We start from the raw sequence: 25,899 nt of genomic DNA, 5'->3' as shown, positions 1-25,899 counted from the left end.
ATGGAATCAGAATAAGTTAATAATAGACACCAAACTGCTTGTTCTTCTTTTATTTGGAAAATATAGGTCCTCTAGAAACGCGGTAGTCTGTTCTTCAGGTTTTTCAATCACCTTAGGGCCTGATTCCTGCAAGGAAAAAAAGGATGCCATTCTTAGGCATGCAGGAAATTATTTTCTTCACAAGCAGAATGAAAGAGAGCAGCTTGTGCCTTTTACTATGAGAAATTTTCTGCACCCAATGTGGCACAGGATGGTTTGGGGGGAAGGGAACTTAAAGACCACAGTGTTTCAAGCCCCCTGCCATGGGCATGCCAGCTCTCTTCTGCTCCCCCACCCCAAATCATGTTCAGCTTCTTCCAGGGCTGATCATGCTCCAGTATGACTTTCTGAACTCAATTATCTCCAACTAAATAATTTAAAGCCTAATTTAAATTTAATTTCATTCTATCCCACTGGGAGGACCCCAGAGAAAGATGGCTAAACAAGGAGGAGTTCTGAGGAATCCATTTGGCTTTTGAGCTGATGAATGGTGTGGTATTAACAAGCGATACTTTCCTAAGGACTTCTCCAAACATGGGTATGCCAGCAGGAGTCTGTATTAAAAACCAACTGAAATTATAGAAGAGCTTAAGGATCATTTTTATATTTGAGGAAAATTTATGAAAGCCAGCATTAATGTTTGGGTTTCTGAATTTTAAAAAGTGCAGTCTGTATCAGTTATCGTGGCAATTGCCAGTAGGTGATGGAAATTATTTCCTTTCAGGTTCACCAACTGTAATGGTGACTTTTGCACTCTTTAGCCAATATGTTCATAACGTCCTCTGCTACAGACAGGGGCAAGGTGAGGAGTATGTATGAGATTTTCAATGAGATTGGCAGAAATTTTGTTTTACTGCTGTCGCCTTGGTCCTGACCTGATTAACCACTCTTCAAGATAGGGAGACTCTCATCCCATACTCTCAACTACTTAGACACAAGGTTTATATGAATCAAAAGTATGGCAGAGTTTTGATTAAATCAGATATTCATGGAAGTCTCAAGCTTTTTTTCCATGGTATAAGTTGGTGGCATGTAAAACTTCAGCCTTTAAGGATTTTCCTTTTGATTACATTTTCTGAATGAAAGATGGAAGAATTTTTCCTGAACTACACAATGTTATGCCAGTGGCTTTGAGTGGGGACCTTGATCTTCCTAATACTGCTTGTCTATGTTCCCCAGTTCTGAAAACCTTCAAGCATGCAGCCAGGTGTCCTGCCAGCAGCTCTGCAGCAGCCAATGGTGCTTTGCAGAATTGGGCTCTGCCCTTGTGAAAACTGAAGCAATCCAGTTTAGCAGCCAAGAAGGTATAAAACTGAGGAGTAGGAAAAGGAAAGGCTGATGGCATGCAGGCACCACAAGAAATGTATGGATTTGCCATGTAGGCTCAGCTCCCAGACTCAAGGTGTGACTCTGTGGTATTTGGCAGCCTTCCATTTTCAACAGATGGCCCAACATCCTACATGCCCCCACAAAATAAAGTTGTGCACACTTTTGTTTGATATTTTTGTCTGTGCAGACACTTAAAATATTCCCTGAAGAGAAAATCTTAGTTTTTAGTAATTCGGTTTGATTTTTGTTAGACTGCAGCCTCCTATTTTAAAAAATTTATCTTTCAGCACTTTAATGATCAGAATTCTTTTGTTTTTCTGTAGGGAGGGATGGAGAGTATTCTTTCAAGTGGAAGAAAACCTTAAAATTTGAAGGGTCAGAATACCTGGGGCAACTCTGTTGACACATCAGAGCTTTCTGTAACAGAAGGGCAAGAATCCATGCCATAAGGAATGGGAGAAGGAAAAACACTTAACTGTTACATGGCTGTAACAGAGACCATGGCCATCTGCATAAATAGTGTCACATTTCCAGCTTTTGTGACAAAACTCTGTCTGGCCTTTTCTTAATGGAGAGGCATTCCCTGACTGAATCTCTGTCCATCCACAAATGGATGTTTACGTAGAAATAACCAGATTTCCAGTTCTCTGTGCTTCAAAATAAGATACTGAAATATGAGACTGGAGGAAATAGGCTCACAGTGGCACAGCATTTTAAATGACTGGTTTATTTCTCTCCACACGTGCTAGCTATAAATAAAACAAAAGGCTGAAAAATCCGCCTGAAAGCTTTAAATCAGAGAAATATTGCATCTTTGTGTATCCACAGCAGTCCAACTGACTTGGTAGACGCTGGCCTGGCTCCCAGACCAAAGCTCCTGGGGGCTCTCTGGCAACAGCACAAAGTCATAAACCCCAGATGCAATATATCTATCGAAATGAAACATCAGCAGTTTTGCACAATTGGCATTTCAGCAATGCAAGGTTCATTTAACTGGTTCCAGTGGTTTACCTTTGCACCTGAATCACAACTTCTGTATTTCTGAAGCTGTTGGTGTGGAATCTCACAAAAGCTATTTTCCTTGGTGTGTCTGTGCTGTTGTCCCCTGATATGTGTGAGCAACAGAAATTCCTCTCCTCCTTGCTTGCTCCCTGATACCTGCCTGGTATTTTAGCAGAAATGCTGGAAAAGATGTGAAAAATGCTGCTGAGCCAAGCTGTGTGCAGGCAGGCAGAGTACAGGCTTGTTTCCTCCTCATGTCCTCAGAGTGAAGTGGCAGATTGGGAGTTTTAACAAATTACAAATGCCACAAAGACTCTAATGTGTGTGATTGAAAGGATGATGTTGTTAGCTGTGCCAGTGTCTGCCAGAGGAATTTCACAGTTGTGCTTCTGCCTTGTGAACACCAGGACATGGTGGTTTTTTCCTCTGTGTCACTTGTGCAGGTTTTCATTTCACACCTATGGGATATTTGTGTCTGGTAAAGAATTATTGTTGCTGATGAGACTTAGCCCAGGCCCTTTTGTCAAGTATTATCAAGTACATATCACTGCAGGGATTCCATGCATTTAACTATATTGGCTAATTTAGTCTTGAGCATAAAGAGCAGGGAATAATAAGAAAAAAGAAGAAGAAGAAAGGGCTGTTAGTTGCTCCTGCACATTGAATTTCTTCTTGCTGTAATTGGCATTTAGTTAGAGCCACTCCCTAGCTTGTTTTATTTTGTTGATTCATCGGTTTGTCAAGCATGCAGGGAGAGTCTGAAAGCTGGCATGGCTATTAAACAAGTTTTACTGTTTGTGTTGCAAAAGTGTTCAAGATTTTCATGGTACATCAGAAGGTTACTGAGAGTAGATGGATTTTGAGCCAGGTTCTCACTAAAGATCCTTGATGGGGCTTCAGCCTTGGTCTCATCTTTGCATAGATAGGCAAGCTGATCTTTCATGCAGTAATTTTAACTGCCTAAGTATTATTTGTACCCAAACTAGTTAGGCTTCACCTCTTCCCTCCTGGTGGGCTCCCCCAGAAGGCTGTTCATGGGAAGGAGCAACGTGCTTCTGATTGTGTCTGTCCTTCTCTACTGATTACCAGTTGTTTTGCTAAATCAAGGTGCACAGAAGGTTTAAAATTTGATTATTTACAGGGATGTAGGCTCTCCCAAGTGTGCTTTGTGGGTCTGAGCTCCTCCAGATGGTCAGGCTTTTTGTGTTCCCTGGGTACCACACAGATGCTTCACCTGCAGTCTGTGTAACTCTTGCAAAAAGGCTTCCTGGGACATGGACCCTGGCAGTTCCAGTGCTTTCTCTCTTTATTGCAGAATCCAAAGATGCCTGGGTATTTAAAATTTTACCTCCAATCTGTATCAGCTGTGCAAAGGCAGGATTGATTTTGCTGATGCACACTGCTGTCAGGTGCTTGTAACAGTTGTTTTGTATCCTCTGCAATCAGCTCAAGCCTGAATCCTGAATGAGTGATGGAAGATAACATTTGTAATTTGAGCATTCAGGGAAAAAAAAGCCACAAGGCAGAGAGGACTCTGTTTAGTTAACAAACTGATCTCAGGGTTAAGGCTCTTTTTTTAGTCTTTATTTTTCTATTTGGACAGTTACATAAATGCCTATTTTCAACAGTATGAGTATGCCACAGCTTCTGTGGAATTTAAATGGGAGTGGCAGTAGCACTCTAAATTGAGGTTAGATATTTGGATTCTTTGATATGTCTAAATTTGGATTTCTGCATAAGAACAATCTCTCTGTCTGCTTTGAAGTTTTGCTGAATGCAAAGGTAAGTATGAATGTGAGAGTGGTGTGTTCTCAGGTCAGCACCACTTTGCTTTTTTGTGTTTCCTTTGTTCTTTTCATCCAGGCCAGCTTCATCCTTGTGAGAGTGAGAGCTTGTAAGAATGACTGGGAATCCCACAAGTCTCACTGCCTAAGAACAGCAGAGTTCTAGTTCAGGTCCTTCAGCTTCCAACAGCATGGGTTATGCTTTTGGGGATGTTAGTTCAACACCACTGCAACCTACAGTATCACTCTGTTGTGATGTGGGTTTGGCTCCCTACTTGCTTTTATTCCATAATCTGTTGCCTTTAGGCTCTTTGCTGTGTTTCCAGACAAAACAAATTTGGCTCAAGTTCTCATCAAGTAGTAAGGGGAAAGAGTGTAGTGACCCTCAGAAACGCCAAAGAGCTCTTAATTATTTTTTTATTACATTTTCTATTGTTTGAAGCAGGGCCTTGTTATTTGTGGGTATGTGCTGGCTACTTGTGCCATTAGACCCAAGTCTCAGCTGTTATAGTTGCTGTCATAGTACAAAGGATAATTTTAAACTTCCCAGCCTGCTGTTTTTGAAATGTAAAATTTCTCTATTTCTTCTGTAGATGAAATTCCTCATGGAACCAGAATCTATAAAGTGGTGCTTAAGACTGGAGAAAGTCTAGAGGAATTCTTACTATAAAGATATTGCTTAAAATCAAGGAATTCCTTTCCTGCATGCTGAATTGTTCCCATTCATAGTGGAGGACAGGACTGGATGATCATATCTAGCTTGCAGGCTTGTCCTATTTCTCCCTGAAAGGCTTTATTACAGAACTCAATTAAGAGCAAATTTCCCCTCAAACTCTGTCTTATAAGGTCATGCCTGCCTTTATGAAATATTGAATCTGCAGCTGCAGGATTTATTACAACAGTATTTTAAAACACATGATGCTGGTGCAGCAGCTCTAATTAGAAATGCCCTGAGCTCACTGTGCTCCCTGTGCCAAGTGTTGTCTCCAAACTGCAGCATCCACATCAGGAGGCAGGTTTCTACATGTTGGAAGGACAGACAGAGATACCTGTGGGAAAAACTGGAGTCTGCTGAGAAGTGCTGCTGTGCTGTAGTTTCTTACTCTCTTAATTTGAATTAGCTCAGTTTGAGCCAGACTTTTGCCTCGGTAGCATTACTGAGTTGCAGCAGTTGAGCAGAGAGGGAAGAGCAGAGCTAAAACACTTTGTGTTAGTGTGTGACCTGTTAGTCACTTTGCCACCGTGGCCAGTGAGAAGTAATTGAAATGGAAGGTGGACTGATGCTGGGTGTTTATCACAGTAAGGTTCCCCTTGTGAGGAAATCTAGCAGGCAGACACAGGGAAAGGTTCAGGAGATGAACACACCAGAAGAGTTCTGTTGTACACTACAAATTGCCCACTGCTGTTCCAGGCAGCCTGTGTTGATCACACCCGAAGGACGTCTCCTTTCCTTGGATATGAAGCATGGCAGCCACTGTAGGAGGGCTCAGGTTTGACACTGCTGTCCTGCAGGGATAATGAGGAATTTACCAAAGCAGAGCAATAGATGCCTTCAGAGATGTGAGTGTGATTAACTCCATAAATACGTATTATGAAATCATGGGCAGTGTTCTAACTGTAATGAATTTCCCCTGAGGGAAAATATGCCTGAGTAAAGAAATCAGAAAGAACTTGATGCCAAATGCAGAATGGAAGGGAATTACCATGAGGCTGGAGTCTATCCACATTTTTTTCTCAGTAGTCTTTTTCTTTGAAGACTCAGATGAGGAGTTACTTCTCTTCATTTTATTATCCTCTAATCTCCAAAATCTGTATCACTTTCCTAAAACACACTGGCATGTATCATGTGCATTCCCTGGGAGCCTTGTTACTGCTTTATAGTCACTGCAGGTGAATTTGTTTATAAAAAGGTAAGTACCTCCTTGAGACAGCATGAGTATAAGTCAGTATTTGCTCCTGTGCTGAAAGTGGATTTCTGAATGTTATAATATAAATGAGATGGATTTTTTTCCTACAAAATTGTGAGACCAAAGAACCCTGGAGGTGAATTCAAGCAGTCTTCATAAAGACTGTTTGTAATAAAGTCTCACTTGTCAGACATGGAGGGCCTTTAACATCACATCTGGGGTAGCCTCTTGAGTTTGCAAATTAGCCTTAAAGCTGCTGGTATTTCCATGATGTTCAGCCTTGCCTCAAGAAATCCTAATGTAAAACCCACTGAAAAACTTGCCTAGGCAGTCTTGTCTTCGTGTCAGTGTGTCCTGGCAGAAGGTGATGAGTTATTCCTGCATCCCAAGGACCTGTGCTTGCAGGAGCATCTGTTGGCAGCACACATAGCACAGAGGAGCTCAGTGTGAAATCAGGTTAGAGGAGCACAAAGCTGTCTTAAAACTGCCTTGTGCCAGGAATGGGTTCTGGTGGCCTCAGAGCCTGGGCTGACAGCACTTTATTCCAGCCATTATGTTCCAAAATCTCATTCTGGCAAAGGGTGGAGTCAGTCTACTGAGAAAACTGTCCTTCTGTTATGTCCATTCTGATCTCCATGATTCTTTAGTATTCCACAGTGAACTTCACTAGTAAATATCTTAGAGCCTTTTTATATCTGTGCCTTTCAGAGCAGAGAGAAGTCCCAGTGCCCGGATAAACTGAACTTCAGAATGCCAGGTTTTCTGTGAGAGAAGGCTCACCAGGGACAGTTTTCAGTGCAGTGGGTAAAAAGCTGTAACTCCTTGGAACTGGCTGGTTCTGCCAAGAGCAGACAGCCAGTGTGGCCCTATCTTCAGTCCTGTGTGCAGTCAGCACTAGGCACTCTGCTGAAGTGGGTTAAATATATGGTTTGGGGGTTTTTGGATAAGGAAGAGCTTTAACCTCACATGTGATACAAGCCATATAACTTCACGAGGCCCTTCTGCAGTGAGCTTTAGGGGCCTGATGGAATGAGAGCTGCTTTCTTGTTGATTTAACTGGGTTCAGCATGTGCTTATGAGCTCTGCTGAGTCTAGGCTGAAAAACAGCTTTTCATGTGGGAATGCTGCAGAAAGGATAATGATCACAAGAGTCTGCATGATACCAAAGGCTTCATTTAACCTGCTCCCTTTGAGCCTCAGTTCATACTGCTTTGACAACAATAAGATGCTGAGGTGTAGACTTTAGTAGAATTTTTCATCAGATTTCTTTAACTTGGGTTTTGTCCCTTTTTGCCTATGTCTAAGTTTCTTTCTAGACTCAAATACTTCAGAGAAATTGTAATTTAACAATCCTTTTCCAAATGTCCCTGAATTTTCAGTCATGACTTTCATCAGATTTAAATGCTATTTGATTTGTAAATGTTGGCTGATATTTGGGCTGATTAATTTCACACACTGATTTCTGGAAACTGCAATATTCCATTTCCCAGACAAATACTGCCCCAGCATATGGAAAATGGGAAGTGCTCCAGCTGCTTTGGAGCTCCCAAGAAGAGATGCATTGAAAAGATCTGGCTTTTCTGCATGTTTCTGCCTTCTGAAATGTCTCTGCAGCTATTCAATTGATAGAAATGCAGGTTCTCAGATAGTTTGTTGTGCAGTTGAGAGTTTGTGACATACTAGGATATCTCCAGAAGTCAAGACTGATACATCCATATATAAATCTGTCAGATATCCATGTCTTTTTTCCCAGGTATCTCTCACAAGGTGCCTTAACACGTCTGTCATACTCAAGCCAAATTAGGAGCAATTGTTTGTTCTATCTAAAATTCTGATCCTGCTGAGGGCAAGAGAAGTTTGGTTGGTGGGAGTCAGGTATTTGGCTGGTTTCTTTCAATTGTTGTCTGCAACTTGCTTCTCATTTTGCTTTTTGAATATATCACTGAGCTTCCTCAGTAAGAGGTTGTAATTTATACAGCTGGAGCCTGAATGAGCCTTTGATCACCAGCTGTGGTTCCTATTTCTGTCTATTCTTCATCACTTCAGGCACTAATAGTCAATGTGCCCTGTGGATCCACAGGGTGCTCACTCTTGTTGTGGCAATATAATTTAGTGGTTAGTGTGCAGCACTGTATCTCCCACACACAGGATTGCTTTGTGATTGGCATTTTGTGTGCTAAAGAGGGGATGAATTGAAAACTTCATCCTGAAATAGAAGTGCATACACAGCCTAGGTGGCTTTTCAACTCTGCCCAGTAAAACAGAGTTTATTTCCTCTCTGGTAATTTCAGAAGATATTACTCAAAAATATGGTTTGTTTTAGACAGCTCTGCAACTCTTCCCTCTTATCACCTTAGGAACTAGATATAGGTGGAGGCTTTTTGATTTGTGCAGGTGAATATTTCATTGCCAGAGTTCAAAGACTCTTCAGAGTGCTCTGGCCAGTACCAAAACTGGATTCCTCCACTAAAAATTCAGAGTAACTTCACTGACTTAAAAGAAAAAAATTGCAACTACAGTTGGCCTGAGGGGTTTTCATTTCAAGCTCCATGACTTTTCTCAGATGTTTTTCTTAGGTTGGGCATTTTATAATTGTTTAGGCTCATCCCACAGTGATCTTGGCCTTCTTGGGTCCCTCTGCAGTAACAGCTGTGTGAAGATGAATTCCATATTCTTGTCAGGAGCTCAGTTACTTTGTTGGCCAGTGCATTTAGAAAGCTGCTGTCAGTCTGGCTGATTCAGTTCCACAGGACATCTCGATTTTTTCCAGTGCTGCTCTTATTACTTTTTTCCTGCATGTCGGGTGGTGTCTGAGCATAGACAGTGACCTACATAATAGCTATTTTTCTTCTCCCTTTTTCTAATCCCAATCGTACTTCAGTATGAATACTGATAGCAAAGACATTGCTTGGCTTGGTTGTAACCTCCCTATTTGATTGCTTCCTCTGCTTGCTGGGTCCATCAGATACGTACTGTTTCTCTAGACATCTCCCTCTTGATGTATTTCAGGGATTTTCTTTTAATTTCTTCTGGCAATTTATTGTCCTGGATTTTTTTTCTTTATTATATGTTTCTCAATTTTCCTGTCAAAGCCCCTTCCATCTGTTAAAGACAGATAAACTAGATTTACAGTGCCTGAAATATTGTTTTGGCCCTTAGAACTCACCCTCTCCCTCACCATTAGAAATTATTGCAACTTCTCTGTGTCTCTACAGTAAAGAACCCATTGAACTCAGGCAGACGTGTGGCACCTTTCTGGCAGGAGAATATTTATTTAATCCCCATACAGAGAAGCAGAGAGCAAAATCCTAAATCCATTCAAATCAGTGGGGCTTTTCCTGAGCTCCAGCTGAGTTGTGGCTTAATGATCCGGTTTGTGGTCTGTAGTCAGCCTTGCAGCAAGAGCAGAGAGGAAGCACAAAGCAGGATTTTCACTCCCATGTTCTGGCAGTGTGCTACAGCAAGAGGTGGGGGACTCGAAGGACCAAGCTTTCCTCTGATTCTGGCACCAACCTCCTAAAGATACTTTAAGATTCACGTTCTCACATTTTGGCTGTAAAATAAAAAGGGTTCTGGGCAGCAGAGCATGGTTTGAATGCACAGTTGAGCTGGTGTGTTGCAGTTGTATCCGAGGTTCTGGAGATGAATGTCTGGCTGGGACTTGCTAAGCCCACAAAGCAACAGATCAGCCTAAACTGGGTGGTTTTTTTCAGGTGTGTTGTTTGGAGGGGGCCCTAATTTATTCCCTGTGAATTGTAATGATGTGTCCCACTGAAAGTCTTCTAGTTTGATGGCAATTCTGACTTGCTCTCCCAGCAGAGAAGTTTGCTGAAATAAGGTGAAAAAAGGCTTCCTCCTGTTGCTGTCCCTTGCTGAAGAGAGCTCCATCAGTGAAAACAGTTGAGAATGCTTATTCAAAGAAGCAACGTTGGGAGCTGAAGATAAGAGCAATTATCTCCATGTCAAAACTACTCAGTGCGTTCTCTGGACTCCCAACACACGAGGAACAAGGAGCTTGGGCTGGAGCTGCTGGAATGCCAGGAGTCCAGGGGGTGGTGTTTGTGCCACCGAAACATGGCACACATCAAATCAATTACACAGGGTGAGTGTATTCCCCCGTCAGCAGCCAGGGCTGAGAGCTTGGAGAAAATATGTTCTCCTGGGCACTAGGGGATCTCCTCCCTTTGGATGCTGATTTAATTTGAAATGTATAGCAGGGGAGAGAGAGGAAAAGAGGGAGAGGAGATGGAATCTCACGTGTTTTGCAGCAAATTGCCACATTGATCTTGTCACTTGGCAGACACAGTTGGACCTGAGGCTGTGAGTCTGCAGGATGTGCTGTGTTTCTGTCATGAATTGTCAGTCTCAGAGAAGCTCAGGAGAAAGAGACATGCTATCAGAGTAGAAAACCATTAACAAAGGGACCAGCAAGCTGTTTAACAGCAACTCAGTGCAGCTGCAATTTTGGATTGTGCTTGCCTTCAACAGCTACAAACGTGCATTGTCCTCGTCTCCTCCCCCATGAAGCGGTGATGGGGAGATGTGAGACATTAAGGAAGGACTGGTGTTTCCATGGAGGCTGCTGTTCTTCATGGCTAATGGCACCTGCAGGTGCCAGGAGAGCCCTGTGCCTGCCTTTGTCCCAGTCCCACAGCCCTCCCTGAGGCTTTGGGACAGCTCCTTCACGTGGGTTTTTCCTCTGGGTTTGCTCCCCAAAACTACAACCTGTGTTACACATCACTGATGGCCAGTTTGGGAGCTGACAGGATCACACTTAGGGTCTGCAGGGCCCTAATCCTGGAATCAGAAACTTCCTGAAATAGCTCTGTCCATCCAGAATGTGGCTTAAAATCCTAGTTTTGCTTGGATCGCTGGAGGCACTGCGTGTGGAGGCCACAGCCAGGCAGCTGGAGCAGCCTCCACCAGGAGGTGCAGTCCAACCAGAACAAACCTGAACGCTGGCCAACTCCTCCGAGAGAGCGGCAGCAAGCCTTGGGCATCCCCGTGCCTGCTGCTCTGTGCAGTGATGCCCGTGCCTTGGGATGCTCGTGTTCCTCCCAGGCAGACCCAAAACACTAGGGAGCGCCATGGATTTGCAGATTGTGGCTCCTGAAGTGCAGTCTGAGGCTGAGTGCTCCCTGAGGGGAGGATGTAGGGGAGCTGTGCTCGGATCCAGCCCGGCCTCGCTGCTCGGGAAGTCTGGGCTATGAGAGATGGCTTCCCTTTGGACACGGGAGCTGCAGGTGCAGAGATGAAATATCTCAGGAGGTGCCCATGAGGAGCTTCACAGGAGGATTGACTTTGCTTTTGAGCTCCCGCTTCCCAGTCCTCCTGAAGAACACTTTTAATTTTCGAGTCCTTCAATACATAAGCAATGTTTAATATTTCAGTAGGTATGAATGGCCAAGTAATTTCTTTAAAAGCAGACTGGATCAGCTTGTTCTGCTGTCTCTCATTCCCACCCATGCAGAAGTCATAGACTCCACATGGGCTCTACCCTCTCCTTCCTTGTGGGAGGGTGAGAAGCTCATGAGCATTTTAGCAGTGCCCTTGCTGTTACAGCATGCTCTGTCCTGGATCTTCTCCCATCCTCCAGGGCCACCTGAAGCTCCCCTCTACCCTGACTTGGGAAAGCTGTCCCTGGAATCATGCTCCTCTTAATCACTGATCATGTGATGCTGATGACTAAACTTTCATCATAATGAGCTGTCCTTTTTTTAACTCCCCTACAGAAAAGGAGGCTTTGCTGAAACCTGACATCTTTCAGAAGATGCCCAAATCCCTGTTTTCAGAAGTACTTTTTCACATAAAAATTTAGGAGATTTTTAAAAGGTAGGTGATCTGTAGATACTTTGGGATTTTAAATTCACTATTGTTTTTTGTGCTACTTAATCTAAGAGGCTAAATGAAGTCTTGCCATTTTTTTTCCTCTCTCATATTTTTTATTGTCTTGTGGATGTTTTATTAACTCGACATTTCTGAAAACATTTCCTGTTGTGAGAGCTCAAAAATAATAAAAGTGAAAGAAAATGGTAGAAAAGGAAAAAGATGGTAGTGAAAAGATGTTTAGGAGGAAATGGTTCTATTGAAGTTGCTAGCAGGAGGAAAAATATGAGGGAATACGTTTTTTCCCTCCCTCATCAAAATTCTTAATGATGTAGATGTTTAGAAGTTTAATTGAGGAAAAAATCAGATTTTGGATACAATTTGTCCTGTCCTGCTTTGACCTTCCTCAGCTCTCCCTGGTGCTTCTCCTGGCCCTCTCTGCCCCTTAGGCTGTCAGGAGCACCTGGGAACAGCAGATGAGAAGGAACCTTGGGGCAGGGCACCTTGGGAGCAGTGCTGGAGGCATCTGTGTGCCTGGGGGAACCCCATGGATATGAGGAGCTTCTGTCCAGGGGGAATCATCCAAGGGGGAGCCTTTACCCCTGTGCTCTGAGAACTTCCTCTCTCCTCTCCTTGCAAGGGGGATAGCACCCATCCAGCACAGAGCCAGACTGGAATTTCCAAGCATCGTGATGTGCCAGGCAGCAGGCAGAGGATTACTGGCTGCAGAAATAAGTTTTCAGGAAGTGCCTTTGTCAGATTTTAGCTTTTTTGTTGTTGTTGTTGTTTGTTTGGAGAATGTTGGAGCTATGCAAGTCCCTGAAGAAAGCAACCCTGGACACACAGCTCTTGAAATGAAGAAAAATGAACACTAAGTTAGAAAAATGGGGCAAAACACCCAGAAATACATTAGAGTTCAGTGGAGGTGTTGGAAGTAGATAATAGGAAGGATCTGGGAGGTTTTGTGATGGGAATATTGCCAAGCTGCAAATATGCTATAAATGTCTTGGGGACTGAGGCACACAGGATATAAACCTTCTGAAAAAGAACAGATTTCATGGCTCTGCTGCTCTGAGAACAATGTGTTTACTGGGAATGTTGGATTAAAACTGAATTTCTCCATCAACAACAACTGTCATTAGTGTGTGCTGTGTTGTAAGTGGGCAAGGGGCTTCTGCCTGCATTAAATTAAGGAGTGCAGTGTTAGGAATAGTTTCCTTACTTGGGATGGCATCACTCCAAACCTCAAGGTAATTTATATTTCAGGTAGGCATGCTGTAGTTTAACAAGGCTATATATGGACAAATGGAAGCCTGATGTGGGAGCAGATGCACTGGAAGCATCAGCAGAGTTTATGGAGAATAGCTGAATATCCTTCATACTGTAGGAACAAGCATAAGCAGTTGTTTTGTTTTGGTTTTTTTTGTTGGTTTTTTTTTTTTTTAATTGGATTTTGGGACAAAGCACAGCTGGTACAAAGCTTTAGCATGAATTCAAATGCTGCTGCTTGTTAGTGCAGTAACTGGTTATTTACAATTCCTAGCTTTTTCTTTGCTGTTTAATACTCTGACAGCCACAGACCTACATAGCATGTTGCAAACATAAGATTTTGGGGAAAATCAGCTGCTTGTTCTTACAGCATTTGGCAAGGCAGGAGAACTTAGTCACAACTTGCTAGTGGTAATCTTGCATCCTCCTTGGCAAAGAACAGGTGGGAAGAAGGAGACAGAGAGGGTGTCAGTATCCTTCTGGTCAGTGTAAAAATAGCAAGTTGGAAAAAAGTCAGACAGATGATTTAACCATTTTTCACCTCTTTGCTTAGAGAACCAGGGAAAAATTTGTTTGACAAATGAGTTATCACATCAGCCCCTCAGCAAAAAAAAAACCAAAACCTTTGTGAGCAAGAAAAGAACTATCCTTTCCCAGTTACTTTGCAGTTCTTACTTTAGTCTTTTGTGAATAATGGTCATTTGGGGATTTCTTTTAAAGTGTGGGTTTGGTTTTGGTATTGTTTTTGCTTTTGCTTGGTTTTGTTTTTATTTTTTTCCCCTTACAAAGAAGAAAGAAGTCGGCCTGTAGAGACATTAATTGTTGTGCCCTCCTTGCTCCAGGAGTGTTGGTGGTAAAAGAAACCCAGTGATCATCCTTAGTGCACATGGGCTGCATAATATTTGGTACCAGGCAGCAGGCGAGATGAAAGCGTGTCTCTTGACAGCCAGCTTCACACTGGCAGCCTTTACTGCAGGCAACAAATTAATCCACTCAGCTGTGATCTGCATAATTGTTGGTGCTGTCTTAATTGGTGCCATACGTTTCCCCGTGTCGACATGGCCATCGTGCTCATGTCTAGGGACTGCTGCTTCCTGCCAGCCCAGGAGCAGCACAGCCTGCTCTGGCCCAGCTGAACTCCCACCTGGAATGCCTGACTAAGAAACTGGATGTTGTGGCGAGGGGAAAATGAAGGGCCATGTCGGGGCATGACTCAAAATTCATGGGAATAAGAAGTGGGACTCCTGATTTCAGTAGTGTTTGGAGCTGAGCCAGCTCTTCCAGAGCTCCCTAAAGACAATCCATTCCAGCTGAAGTCAAATCTGAGGGCAAAGGAGTTTATTCTCCTGCTCCCAGGAAATCTGTGGCAGGGGCAAGCAAACATTTTCCAGGCTGTGGGGCGTCCAGGTCAAGGCAGTTGCAGAGCTCATTGACCCCAGAGCAGTGGCTTTGTGGGTTGGGATTATCATTCCAAATTTCATCCATTAATAAAGCAGCAGCCGAGGCAGAGCCTGGAGTGCAAGTGCAGCCTGCTGTCCCTCCTCCGTGTGCTGTGCTGGCAGGGCTGGAAGCTGCTGGGAAGGCAGGGAGCTGGCTGCAGGCATGCAGGGCCATGGATGGTGAGCTCCTGGGAGGGAGCAGCCTCTCACCAGCAGGCAAAGGCATCTCTGATCCCTCCCTCCCTGCCCAGGCAGGGTACAGGCACTGGGTGTCATTACCTCTGAAGTGGCAGCCTCAGAAACTCCCAAGTTAGGCACTGAAATAAAAAGGCACTTGTGGCCAGCTCTGTGGTCAGCTGCACACCTCCTAAATAAGAAGCACCGTTCCTTTGCTTCACTGAGGACTTCACTGGAGTTTGGAAGCAGCCAGGATCCTTATGATGGGCACTCACTGAGGACTGCATGGGAATCCAACAGTTCTCTGTTCCAAGTGCTGGGACCATGAACAGTATGTCAGGCACAAGCCAGCAGACAGAGAGGAGGATCAAGTGTTGGATAACATTTTATTCAGTAGGTGACAGCCCTGCTAAGCACTGAATTATCTGGTTTGGGGAAAAAATGGCTCACAGTTTGGGATGTGAAGCTCTGCTGTAGAGTAAATGTGCAGGGAGAGCAAGTAGTGTTCGCCCAAGTGACCCTGGCCTCTGGATGCCACTTCTGCAATGAAATTGTTCCCTGTAACATTGCCTGTGCACAAAAACACACACACACACACTCACTCTCCCTCTCTCTGCTCCAAAGGTTAATTGGTATGAACATCACTTATTTTCATCATCTCATGTGCCATCATTTCTTGTTCAAGCTGTTGGCTGGTTTTAGGCAAAAATATGTATGTAGAGATGAGAGAGGAAGTTTTTTTCCCCCTATCCTTTTGTAAAGCAATCAGGGTTTATTTAGGCTATGGTTAATGCATGGTTGAAAAGCTCATTTAAGAAATGAGCAAAACACTGCGAAACACTTGTTTTTGCAAAGGTTGTAAATTCTAATGTTGACATTTGGGTGTGGAGCAGGAGGAGAATAAATGCCAAAATAAATGTGTTACTATAATTTTCAGAGGAATTAGGTTGCATGATTTTTTTCAAGTGTAGCTAGAAAATATAAGTCTGCTGAGCTGTAGTGTTTTATTTAAAAGTCTTCACATTCTCAGAAACCTGTTTTTGCACGTGGGATGCAGTGGTAGTATTGGTAATCAAAATGCCAAGAGAAATGTTTTTGGTTTTTTTTTTTGAAAGCTGTGGAGTCCCTTACCCTTTGAGGTTTCCAGGAACTGGTATTGGAAAAAAAAAAAGTTGCTTTAGAAGGTTCATGTGAGAGACAGATAAAATAGCTGAACTAAAGTGAAACCTTTATGAAAAAGAAAAAAAAAAAATGCTGAGTGAGCCCTCTAAGCTATTTCTGGAGTCTCTTTGTACACCTTTTGGTGAGCCAAAGCACATCTGCAGTGCTGAGAATGCCCTGTCTGATGCAATTTCAAGTTTGGAATCACAGCTTCCACCCAGAATCCTGCCTAGCCTCAGAACTCCATATGGGCACCCGTTGGATGAGCTTTCTTCTTCCCCAGGTGTCTCGAGGAGCCTTCCACCAGTGCAGTCACTGCAGGGAGAGGTGCAGCTGAGAAATGCAGCTTTTGCAGGAAGCAGAGGCAGGAGGTGTTGGCTTTGTGCACAGAGGGATCATAATCTCTGGGCTGTCCTAATGAAAGCATCAGCCCAAGAGGTGTTTGACCTCCCCCAGAAGCTGAGCAGGCTCAGCACGGTGTCTCTGCTCCCCGGAGCAGGCAGGATTGGGCTGCTGCTGCTGCCTGGGCATTGCTCTGATGGAATCTGGCAGAAAGCAGCTCAAAGCAGGGATCCACCTTGGGATCCTGGAGTTGCTACTACAGGTGTTTCTGCAGGGGGAAAAACCTTACCCATTACTTCAACCTGCTAAGAAATCATCTCAGCTAAGCTGTCTGGAGAGCTCTGGAACATTTCCCCATGCTTCCCCTGTAGCAAGAAGTCCTTAAAGAATCCTGAAGTGTGTTTTGTCAGCACTTGAAGTCGAGATTACATCATCTTGTAATATATGTCTGTAAAATGAAGGCATAGCCTTGATTTCAGAACATGTGCTGCTGTGAAGGAGACTGGAACACTGCGTCTGCTGGTCAGAGTACAGTCCTGCCTCCTTCCCCTGCTGCTTTAATTGCCTCTGGTAGCCTTTCCTAGCACAGGAAGTTTATATTATCTTTTCCAATTGAAACTTTATTAATGTTGAGTAAGGAGCGGGACTTTTAGATACTTTGTCTAATGTAGTTACTTGAGCACTTGGAATTTAGGGACCTAAACCGATAACAAACTGGACTGCCTAATGCTTCAAAGTTACATGTTATTTGTCATGAGAATTCTACTTTAGAATATATTTCTATTATACAATCATCAGGTGCTGTTTTTCCATATGATTCAGTTTAATCAAGATGCCATTATTTACTCCTTCTATGATTCTGGTAGTATGTTTTGCAATTTTTGGGGGAGGAAAAGGTCACAAATACAATTGGCTCAAATGCTGCAGTGGATTTAGGTTGCTTCTGCTTTTGACCAAGTCTAAATAGTACTTATCTTCCAAAAATATCACTTCTGGAAGTGGGGATGCTTTGCTGGGGCTATTGCCAGCTCAGGCAGGAATGGTGGTGTTTTGTTATCACTTCTCAGAGGCTGCAGTGCCAGGTGCTGGAGCTGCCAGCAAGCTGAGAGCCTTCAACCCCCCTGTCAGCTCCCACCTTGCCCTCCATAAACACCTCCAGCCACTTCAGCCTTGCCCAGCTCCTCGGGGGAACCATTTCAGCCCAAAACAGAGCCCCTGTAAATGACAAAAGTGTTTTACAAACCTGTGTGCCGAGTGGGGAAGGCACATACAGGGTACATTGTTCACATGTGGCTGTAACTGAAGCCACAAAGGGCAAGAAAAGGGGAGAGAGGCCACAGGGAAGTCACAAAGGAAGAGCCTCAGCTGGGCACCAGCCTGGCAGCTTGCTGCTGATGGCTGCAGCTGCATTTGGCTCCAGGGAGCCTTTCTGAGCTCCGACATGCTGCAATTTAAATTAAGCTGTATGGACCTCAAGATTTTTGTGCTTTCATCCTGGCCCACCTAAATTCTGTCCACTTGATTTTTCTTTTTTTTTTTTTTTCCAATGATGCTCACAAGACGAAGCGAGAAACAACCTTATGTTTATCATAATTGTAGTATTTATATTTGAGGGAACAATTGGAAATAGTTCTAATGTTTAGCTGTAAAAATGGCTTTAATGTTTTAGATGGGCTTTAATCCATCCTCCTAAGTCTTTCCTTTTTCCCCTGGGTTAAACTTGAACCTTGTAAGCACTGATGATATGAAAAGATATAATTAAATATATGTATCTAAAGAAATGAAGGGCATTAGGATTCTGCCAAGCTTTGTGCAGGGCTTACCTCTCTTACCTCTTATTTGGTGTTATATCTGGGCTCTCTTCCAAAACTTTGCATGCCTTGTGTGGCTTTCTTGGCCTGGCTGAAGCTGCACCCCAGTGTGCAGTGCTCCTGGATGTATCCATGGGGGTCGGATCCATGGGTGATTCCCATGCCAGAGGCTGTGCCCAGCTGTGGTGGCAGCATCTGAGAAGACAAGGAGGTGAAGCATAAAGGTGTAATTAAGTTCCAACTTTCAGAGCTGATGAGAACATCACATTTAAACCCAGAGCAGGGTGAGGCAGGTCTGGGCTGCCTTGGATGTTTTTATCAGCAGCTGGTGCTGCTGCCTGCCTGTGACCTTGCTGCTGGAGGGATGCAAGATCAGAGATTCTTCTGCCACTGTGGTTGCTCTCAGCTGGGGCTGCTCTGGCCACTGGGAAGGGTCGTGGTGAGGAGTTGTGCTGAGAGAGGTGTAACCTGCAGTTCCTGCAAACTCTCAGTGGTCACAGCCTCAGCTCAGGACTTTTATTGGCCTTATTTCACTAAAGGTGTTTTTTTGGTTCTTACTGCCCTTTGTCCTTCCCCAGAGGAAGCCAGCTCTGTCACCACCAAAACTCTGCAGCAGCACAGACAGAACTGGGCACTTGGCCTGTTTCCAAAAGCAAGAGGAGATGAGTGAAGAGCTCTGTATTCTGTCTGTGAGGAGAGTGAGGTCATGGTGATGGTGAGGGCGCTTTGTGTTGGAGAGTTCATTATTAATTGTGTTATCTCGAGTTCCATGCTGGCTTTGTGATGCACCAAATGACCACCCTTTAGCAATGCAAAGCACTCCATCTCTGGGTTACAGAATACCTCTGGGTTCTGGTTTTCATTAAATTTGTTCTGCTGTGTGTGTGCCCAGCATTCCTTTCCCCTTAACACAGGCTTTTAAGCAAGCCGGGCCATAAAAATATTTACATTTTTCTATAGCCTTTGGTCTGTACACAGTCAAACAAGCATGGCACTGACTAAGAAGTTGTGGGACTGGGAATTCAGTGGGGATGCAGCATCCTAAACTGCAACAGGCTGGCTTGCCTTGCTCCCATCCCTGCACTGAGGAGGCAATCTCACACAGAAATGTCTCTGATGCCATCAAACTCCTTTACAGGCACCAGAAAGAGGTACTGTGTTGTGTCTGTCTAGACACAATTCCAGCAGCAGCTTATTAACATTATTTTACTCATAGGAAACGCTCTTTGTTTTAAAGAAAGGTCTGGTGTTTGTTCAAGACATGTTTGATGCATTTGAAACCCCATACATAGCAAGGAGACTATAGTAGATGCCCTCAGCACTGCTTAAGGCTTTTAGTTAGAGGTGTCTTCTCTCCTGAGTCAGTCTTGATCCCTCACCCACTCCCCTGCATGCTGCTGACACCAGCTCTGTGATTGATGGTGCAGGATCTGGGTTTTGGGGCTTATCTTGCAGAGCAAAGGTTTTTTCCGTGTTCCTTGTTCCCTGTTCTTTGTACCCCTGTATGTGGCAGCTGGGGAAAGAGAGTTGGAGAGGGACTTTTGACAAGGGTGATAGCAGAGAATGGCTTTAAACTGGCAGAGGGCAGGGTTAGGTCAGATATTAGGGAGAAATTCCTTACTCAGAGGGCAGTGAGGCACTGGAACAGGTTGCCCAGAGAAGCTGTGGATGCCCCATCCCTGGCACTGCTCAAGGCCAGATGGAATGGGGCTTTAGCCACCTGGCTGAGTGAGAGGTGTCCCTGCCTGTGGGAGTGGGGGGAACTGGGTGAGTTTAAGGTCCCTTCCAACCCAAACCATTCTGTGCTGTGATTCAGGTGAGCTCAGTGGGACCAGCCAGGCTGGGGCAAGGACAGAGCCCAGGGCAGGAGCTCCAGCCCTCAGCACGGGGAGTGCTTGGTGCTGCAGGGGGTTGCTGCAGCTTCCTGCATCCAGGTGTCCCAGTTCCACTGAAAGTCTGTGGGATTCTGACTCTAGGCACTCTGTCCCATGCTCCCATGCTGTTCCAAGTGAGCCTTCAAGTACAGAGACTTTCCAGCATGCCTGGCCACCCTGCTCCTGGTCAATGAAAGGTAGCAGCTTTGGCATGTTTGAAAACCCACTAAACATTTAGTGCAACCCTCCTTAGCCAAACCCCTCATTCAGACTCCCTTTCCTTTTGGCTGTATGCAGGAATCAGGCCCCTTGACTGTCCTGAAAGACATATTTTCCAGATGTTAAGGCAATTAGCTGTCTTCCTCTGTTATGAGGAAAAAATCTTGGACTGGCTTTATATCAATTTATGTATTTTTATATAAATATATATGTATATATATATATTGTTGGGGTTAAGCACAGTATATACTACACTGTCTGATGTATCCACTGAAAAGTCAGGAAACAGTTTCTCTAAGAGCCACAATGTATTTCCCTGTTGTACTGGGTGGTGTGAATATGATTTTATGTATCCTTTCACATCTAAATGTCTGCATAGATACAAAAATATGGCTCTGTATCTATCATTCCGTGACTCTTGTCTGTCATTTCTCTATGGACTGTATGTGTGATCTATCTATCTATCTATCTATCTATCTATCTATCTATCTATCTATCTATCTATCATCTATTTTAGTTTAACCCTATACTAATCTTGGAGATATCATAGCAAAGTGTTTGTGGTTTTTACAGCAATATTTCTTTTTGCTTTGACACATGAATCAGCTTTGCAGGATGGTGCTCTGAGGAGTGCAGTGAAGAGCTGGGAGGTGGCAGGTACAGGGGTGGCACACCTGAACTGCTCCTGCCTTCCCTGGAACATCCCCCTGAAGCCATCATTTATGGTAAATACTCCCTGCTGATGGCATTATTGCAGGAAATACTAAATGGATCTGATGATGAATACTTAGAGTCTTACCTTTCCTGATAACTCTATGTTAATGTAACATTAATTATTCCTGACTTACAATGCTGTTGAATGTTGATAAAGGCTGAATTGCTACTTGAAATGCTGATCCTGACAGTCTTGTGGCAGGCACTAAAATGTGCTTTCCCAGTCTTAGGGGAAAAAAAGGGAATACATTACTACTCTGATTATAGCACTTCAGAGGAAACATATTCCAGTCACATCTCGTGGAGCGCTCACCTGAATCCCTCTTGCCTTCAGCAGCCCTCGCCTTTGCACAGGACATAAAAGGAATATACATTTCCCTTCTCTTTATTTAAAATTTTATAGCAATTGCTGATGTGGGTTTAGTTCAGCATGTGTGAACAGACTCCTGCAAGAAGGATGCTGTCTGTCCATGGAGCAGTGGGCATTTCCTTCGCTGACAGCGACTTGTGGAGCAAGCACAGAGAGACCAATTCCCACTGGCATCACCTTCCCTGCAATTTTGAATGTGAGTTTTTTGCCTCCAAACACTGTCATTGCCCATTTCTGTGTCCCCACTGTTTATCTCTGGGTAACACTGCCATTTTCATGATATAAAGAACATGGGAACTGTAGCAAAGTTGAGGACTGGCAGGACTGGGAAACCACAGGGATTAATTTCCAATGATCCTGTCAGTTATGTTCAGCTCTTCTCCAAAAACTTCTCCTTCTCAGTGCTGTAGAAGGAAATAATCTCCATCCCTCTTCAAAATCCCCACCTGTGTGGCAGGGGAAGGGCTGAGGAAGGGAGAAATGCTTATAAAGTGGGATTTTGAGGAACCTTCTTCCACTGTCCTGAACAAGCAACTGCTTGTGGTCTTCACTGTAGGAAAAAATGTTCCATCTCTCAGAGGGTGTTTGAGGTTTCTGTTTGTTTGTTTATTTAAAAAGAAAGCATCTGGCATTTGTGTGCAAACATTAATGAGTCACTTAAAATAGACTCGGCGCTGCACTTGTGAGGCTGGGATCTTCCAGCTAGGAGAGGAGAGATGAGAGGGAGCTGGCACACCCTGAAGGACTGCTTTCCAAGGATGAGGAGGGGACACAAACTTAATTTTTACCTCCCACCTCACCACCAGTGCTGGGGGCACTTCCAGCCTTCTAAAACCCCTTGGTGAGCACTTTGAAACCAGAGCTAAAATGGGTCTGTTTGAGGCTGCTGTGCCCTCTGTGCAGAGCCCAGCACTGGGCTGTGGGTCTCTCCAAGGAAAGCAGTTTATTTCTGGCACTGCACAGGGCCACAAATAGACCTGCTGGTGGGGAGGGACAAGTGTGGGCTGGTCTGGCTCTGTCCTTTCTGCAGTGTCAGCTGGCAGCTGGAACCACTCAAGACGATTAAAATTCAGAGATGTATGAGAAGTGAGGCTCTAAGAAGACTCAGCCTTGTTCTCAGAGGTTCCTGAGCAGCACAGCAGGTCAGGAAGCCCTGGCTGGAGCAACATTTGATTCCAGCAACATTCCAGCAGATGGGGATCTCTTGCTGGGGCTATAGGAACTTGTGGGGTTTCTTAACAGGAGAAAATTTCCCAGTATAAATAAAACGTTTCCATCTCCAGCAGTGTAACACTCAGAGAATTCCCGTTTTGGGAGAAAGAAAGCTTCCTGCTTTAGATTTATCTCTGGGCAGGAGCTGTAAGCTAAATCTCCCAACAGGAAGAGGTACTTTTGTGTCAGGTTACACTTCCACCATCTGTTCTGTCACTGGCAGCATGATGATGCTGTGTTGGTGTGCCAAGTATTTTCCTTCTGTAAAGCCCACACACTTCAAAATTATTACAAAGAAGCTACTGCATCACATACAAGCACTTCATTTTGTTTCCTGCTTGGTTTTGTCTATTTATGCTTCTCTGGACTTTACTATAGAGAGGAAAACAACTGAACCAACTCCAGCACCTGGGATATGTTTGAGAAATTGAGAGATCTGTGTGATCCAAGCACCTGCTGAAACTTTCCCCATGCACCCAGAGAGATGCTCTCTTGTGTTCCTCCCCTGTCATAGTGAACTCATTCATCTTCTGAATTGCTTTTCATAGATGGCTGCTGAATCATGCACAGAAACTCTCATGGAAGGGAGAGCAAAACCTTCCTCAGGCAGTGCTCAGCAGTGAAGGTGCTCAAATGCATTTTGCTGACTGTTGCTGCAGAGAAGGTTCAGGACATGCAGGTCCAACACCCCTGTTCATGGAAGTAATTTATATTTGAGGAAAAGCTATAATTAAAAAAAATACTTTAAATAGGTATATCTTAACTCCTTTTGCCTTTGGAAGCAGCTGTGCCTCTGTGTGTGGAACAGCTTTACTTTGTCAAACTGTACCAGCTCCAGAGGCACCTTGTGCTGCACCAGCATCCACAAACCCTTGCAGCTTCCAGGTAGAGATGAACCCTTGATGTCCCTCTATAGTAAAATGCAGCAAACCCTGGATGCAGAGAAGAAATGATGTGTGGCTCCAGATCAGAAGGCTGAAGGACAGCTTTATTAAAACTATACTATATTACATTCATATACTATTTAAAGAGATACTGTACTATTCTACATACTTTTCCTGCCTAGCTAACTCAAACTCTGCTCAGAGCCTGAGCCACAGGTGGATCCCATCAGTCATTGAACCCAAACAACTTCACCAGAATCCAACCCGGCCATCACTGCAGGTGAACAATCTCCACACCACATTCCACATGGGGAGAACAAAGGAGCGGAGGTAAAGATTGTTTTTTCTTCTTTTTTCTGTGCTTCTCCAAGAAATCCTGAGAGACAGAATTGTGTCTCTCTGTCCAGAGAATGTGAATGTCACATCCCTCCATCTCCTGGGGGTGTCACTTCCAGTGGACAGCTGGGCCCAGGCTCTTGAGATGTAAAAGTGAATTTCAGTCTGTCAGGGCTCTTTTGCAGAAGTGATGCAGCTGGTTTGTCTGCTGAGGTGGAGCACAGAGCCTCCCAGAGATTGCTCTGCTGTTTGGTCACCATCCCACAGGCTTTGCAAGGAAGGTCACTTAATTTTGAGCAGGATGCTTCATACTCCTGAATACTGCATGCTCCAGAGTGCTGTGTGAGTGGAAGGTTAGAGGTGAACCACATAAAAGCAGGTATAAAGGAGAGAATAGGCACCTTTCATGGTTAAATTAATTGGAAACTAGGATGTCCAAACAGGGACAATGCTGCAGGGAAGGATTTTGGTGATTCTCTCTTTTAGTGCTGCTTGTGAGGTTGAAAAAAGACCCCTGCTTACACAAGAGAGAGCAGATATCCAGGGCTAGCAATGTGAGTGGTGAGTGAAGGAGGAGAAGGACAGGTGAAGTGGTTGCTGGAGGAATCACAAAACATCACGAGTGTCTGCAGAGGGGCTGAGCTTCTGTACCCAGGCTAGTGCAATAATTAATCCTTTGTGAGCCTGACAGATGCCTGCAGAGAAGCAGAAACAAAAGATTGTGGTCTGACAGTGATTAATGCATCATTACTTGTCAGATTAAGACTTTTGGAAGCGGGTAGATAAGCCCTAGGCCAGGTTGTTGATTGTGTTTGGAAAAGCTGCAGAGGTTGATGGTGTGGGGGGAGCTGGGCACTTACTGTGCTTTCTCTGAAACCAAGCTGTTAACAGGACAGGAGGAGAAATGCCCGTGCAATTATCAAAAAAAAAAAGCTTTGCCTCGAGTGTGGGTTATACTGAAAAAGTGCCAAAAGCCAGGGTCGACCCCAGGCTGTGTTACCCTGGCATCTTTGCAGGGTAGGGGAGCGGCTGCAGTTCATTGCTGTCATGCAGGAGGCTGTGGCATGCCTGAAGGAAGGAAACGCAGCTCTTGCTGTCTGTGCTCACGGCTGGGAGGCTGGAGGGGCTGCTGGGGAGCTCCTGGTGCCCGCAGGATGGGCAGCAGAGAGGGTGGGAGCTGCCTGGGCAGCACGGGGCTGCTCCCGGGGACAGCCCAGCCTCCGGTGCTGCTGCAGCAAAAGGCATTGTCTGGGGGGACTGGTGCTCCCCCGAGGGCTGCCAGGGGGATGTTTGGGTGGGAGCAGCTCTGAGCACACCTGGGAACAGGTTCACAGCTGTCCAGTGAGACAAAACAGGAGGCAGCAGGCAAGTTCAGGCACCTCCAGGGCTAGGCAGAAGGAGAATGGGAATATGGAGCTCTCAGATCGCAGTTTTCAACCAGGGTGCCCAAATTCTGCCAAAATCTTTCTCAAGGTGTCTATGGTACTTGCCTATGTTTTATTGTAACAGCAGCAGCCTTTAATCTACATGGTTCATGCTCTCCTGCTTTAAGTTGGGGTTACTTCTGCTGAACCCTGTTTTGCAAAGAGTGCTGCTTGTCCCTGCAGACAATCACAGTATTTAATGTACAACATCACTCTGTGGCTCTGCCTAATTCTCATACCGGTTTCCAAGCTTCTCAATGTATAGATTTTTGTCAGTTTTTGGAAGAGGGATTTGCTGAGGAGGAAATATCCTCAAAAGGGCTGGAGAAAGAGGATGGCTGTAAGCCCTGCTTAGCCTTGGTTAGTTTGGCAGGAACAGGGCAGGGGCTGAACACATCCCTTCACCTTGAGTGCCCAGCAATGCACAGGACCAGCATTGAAGTGTTAATTATAATCACACATGGCTGTCCTGCATTTGCCCATTTTCCTCTGGATGTCTGAATGGAAGTGCTTTAATCCCTTCAGTTCTTCCTAGGAAAAGCTGTTGGCATCCTGTGTCTGTCCCATGGATGAGTGTCACAGTCTGATCCTGCTGTTCCCTGTGCACCAAGGGCTCTCTGGAGCCTGTTCAGCTCTCTTCTAGCCTCAGCTCCCAGTTCAGTCCTAAAGTGTTTTATTTTGTTTGCTGGATGCTTCCTTTTGCTTCCCCATTGTCATTCACTGTGAGGAAAGCTGCCTCTTTTCTTCTCCAGTGTAACACAAAGCTTCCCACACAGAGCT

General features: G+C 44.6%; 1 long non-coding RNA gene across 2 annotated transcripts in view; it reads right to left on the bottom strand.

Annotated features, from left to right (window-relative positions):
* Nucleotides 1-36: 36 nt before the first annotated feature.
* The window catches only part of LOC116183354 (uncharacterized), a 49,152-nt gene continuing 23,289 nt past the window's right edge, over nucleotides 37-25,899 (bottom strand). For both annotated transcript variants that reach the window (XR_004147955.3, XR_014954538.1), the window contains 2 exons: nucleotides 18,108-18,281; nucleotides 37-126 (listed from right to left, as the gene is read on the bottom strand). This is a non-coding gene — a long non-coding RNA (uncharacterized LOC116183354). The remainder of the gene's footprint in view (nucleotides 127-18,107; nucleotides 18,282-25,899) is intronic.

This window comes from Lonchura striata, chromosome 3 (assembly GCF_050655825.1).
Source record: "Lonchura striata isolate lonStrDom1 chromosome 3, ASM5065582v1, whole genome shotgun sequence".
Taxonomy (NCBI): domain Eukaryota; kingdom Metazoa; phylum Chordata; class Aves; order Passeriformes; family Estrildidae; genus Lonchura; species Lonchura striata.
This window is presented reverse-complemented; position numbering and strand designations above follow the sequence as displayed.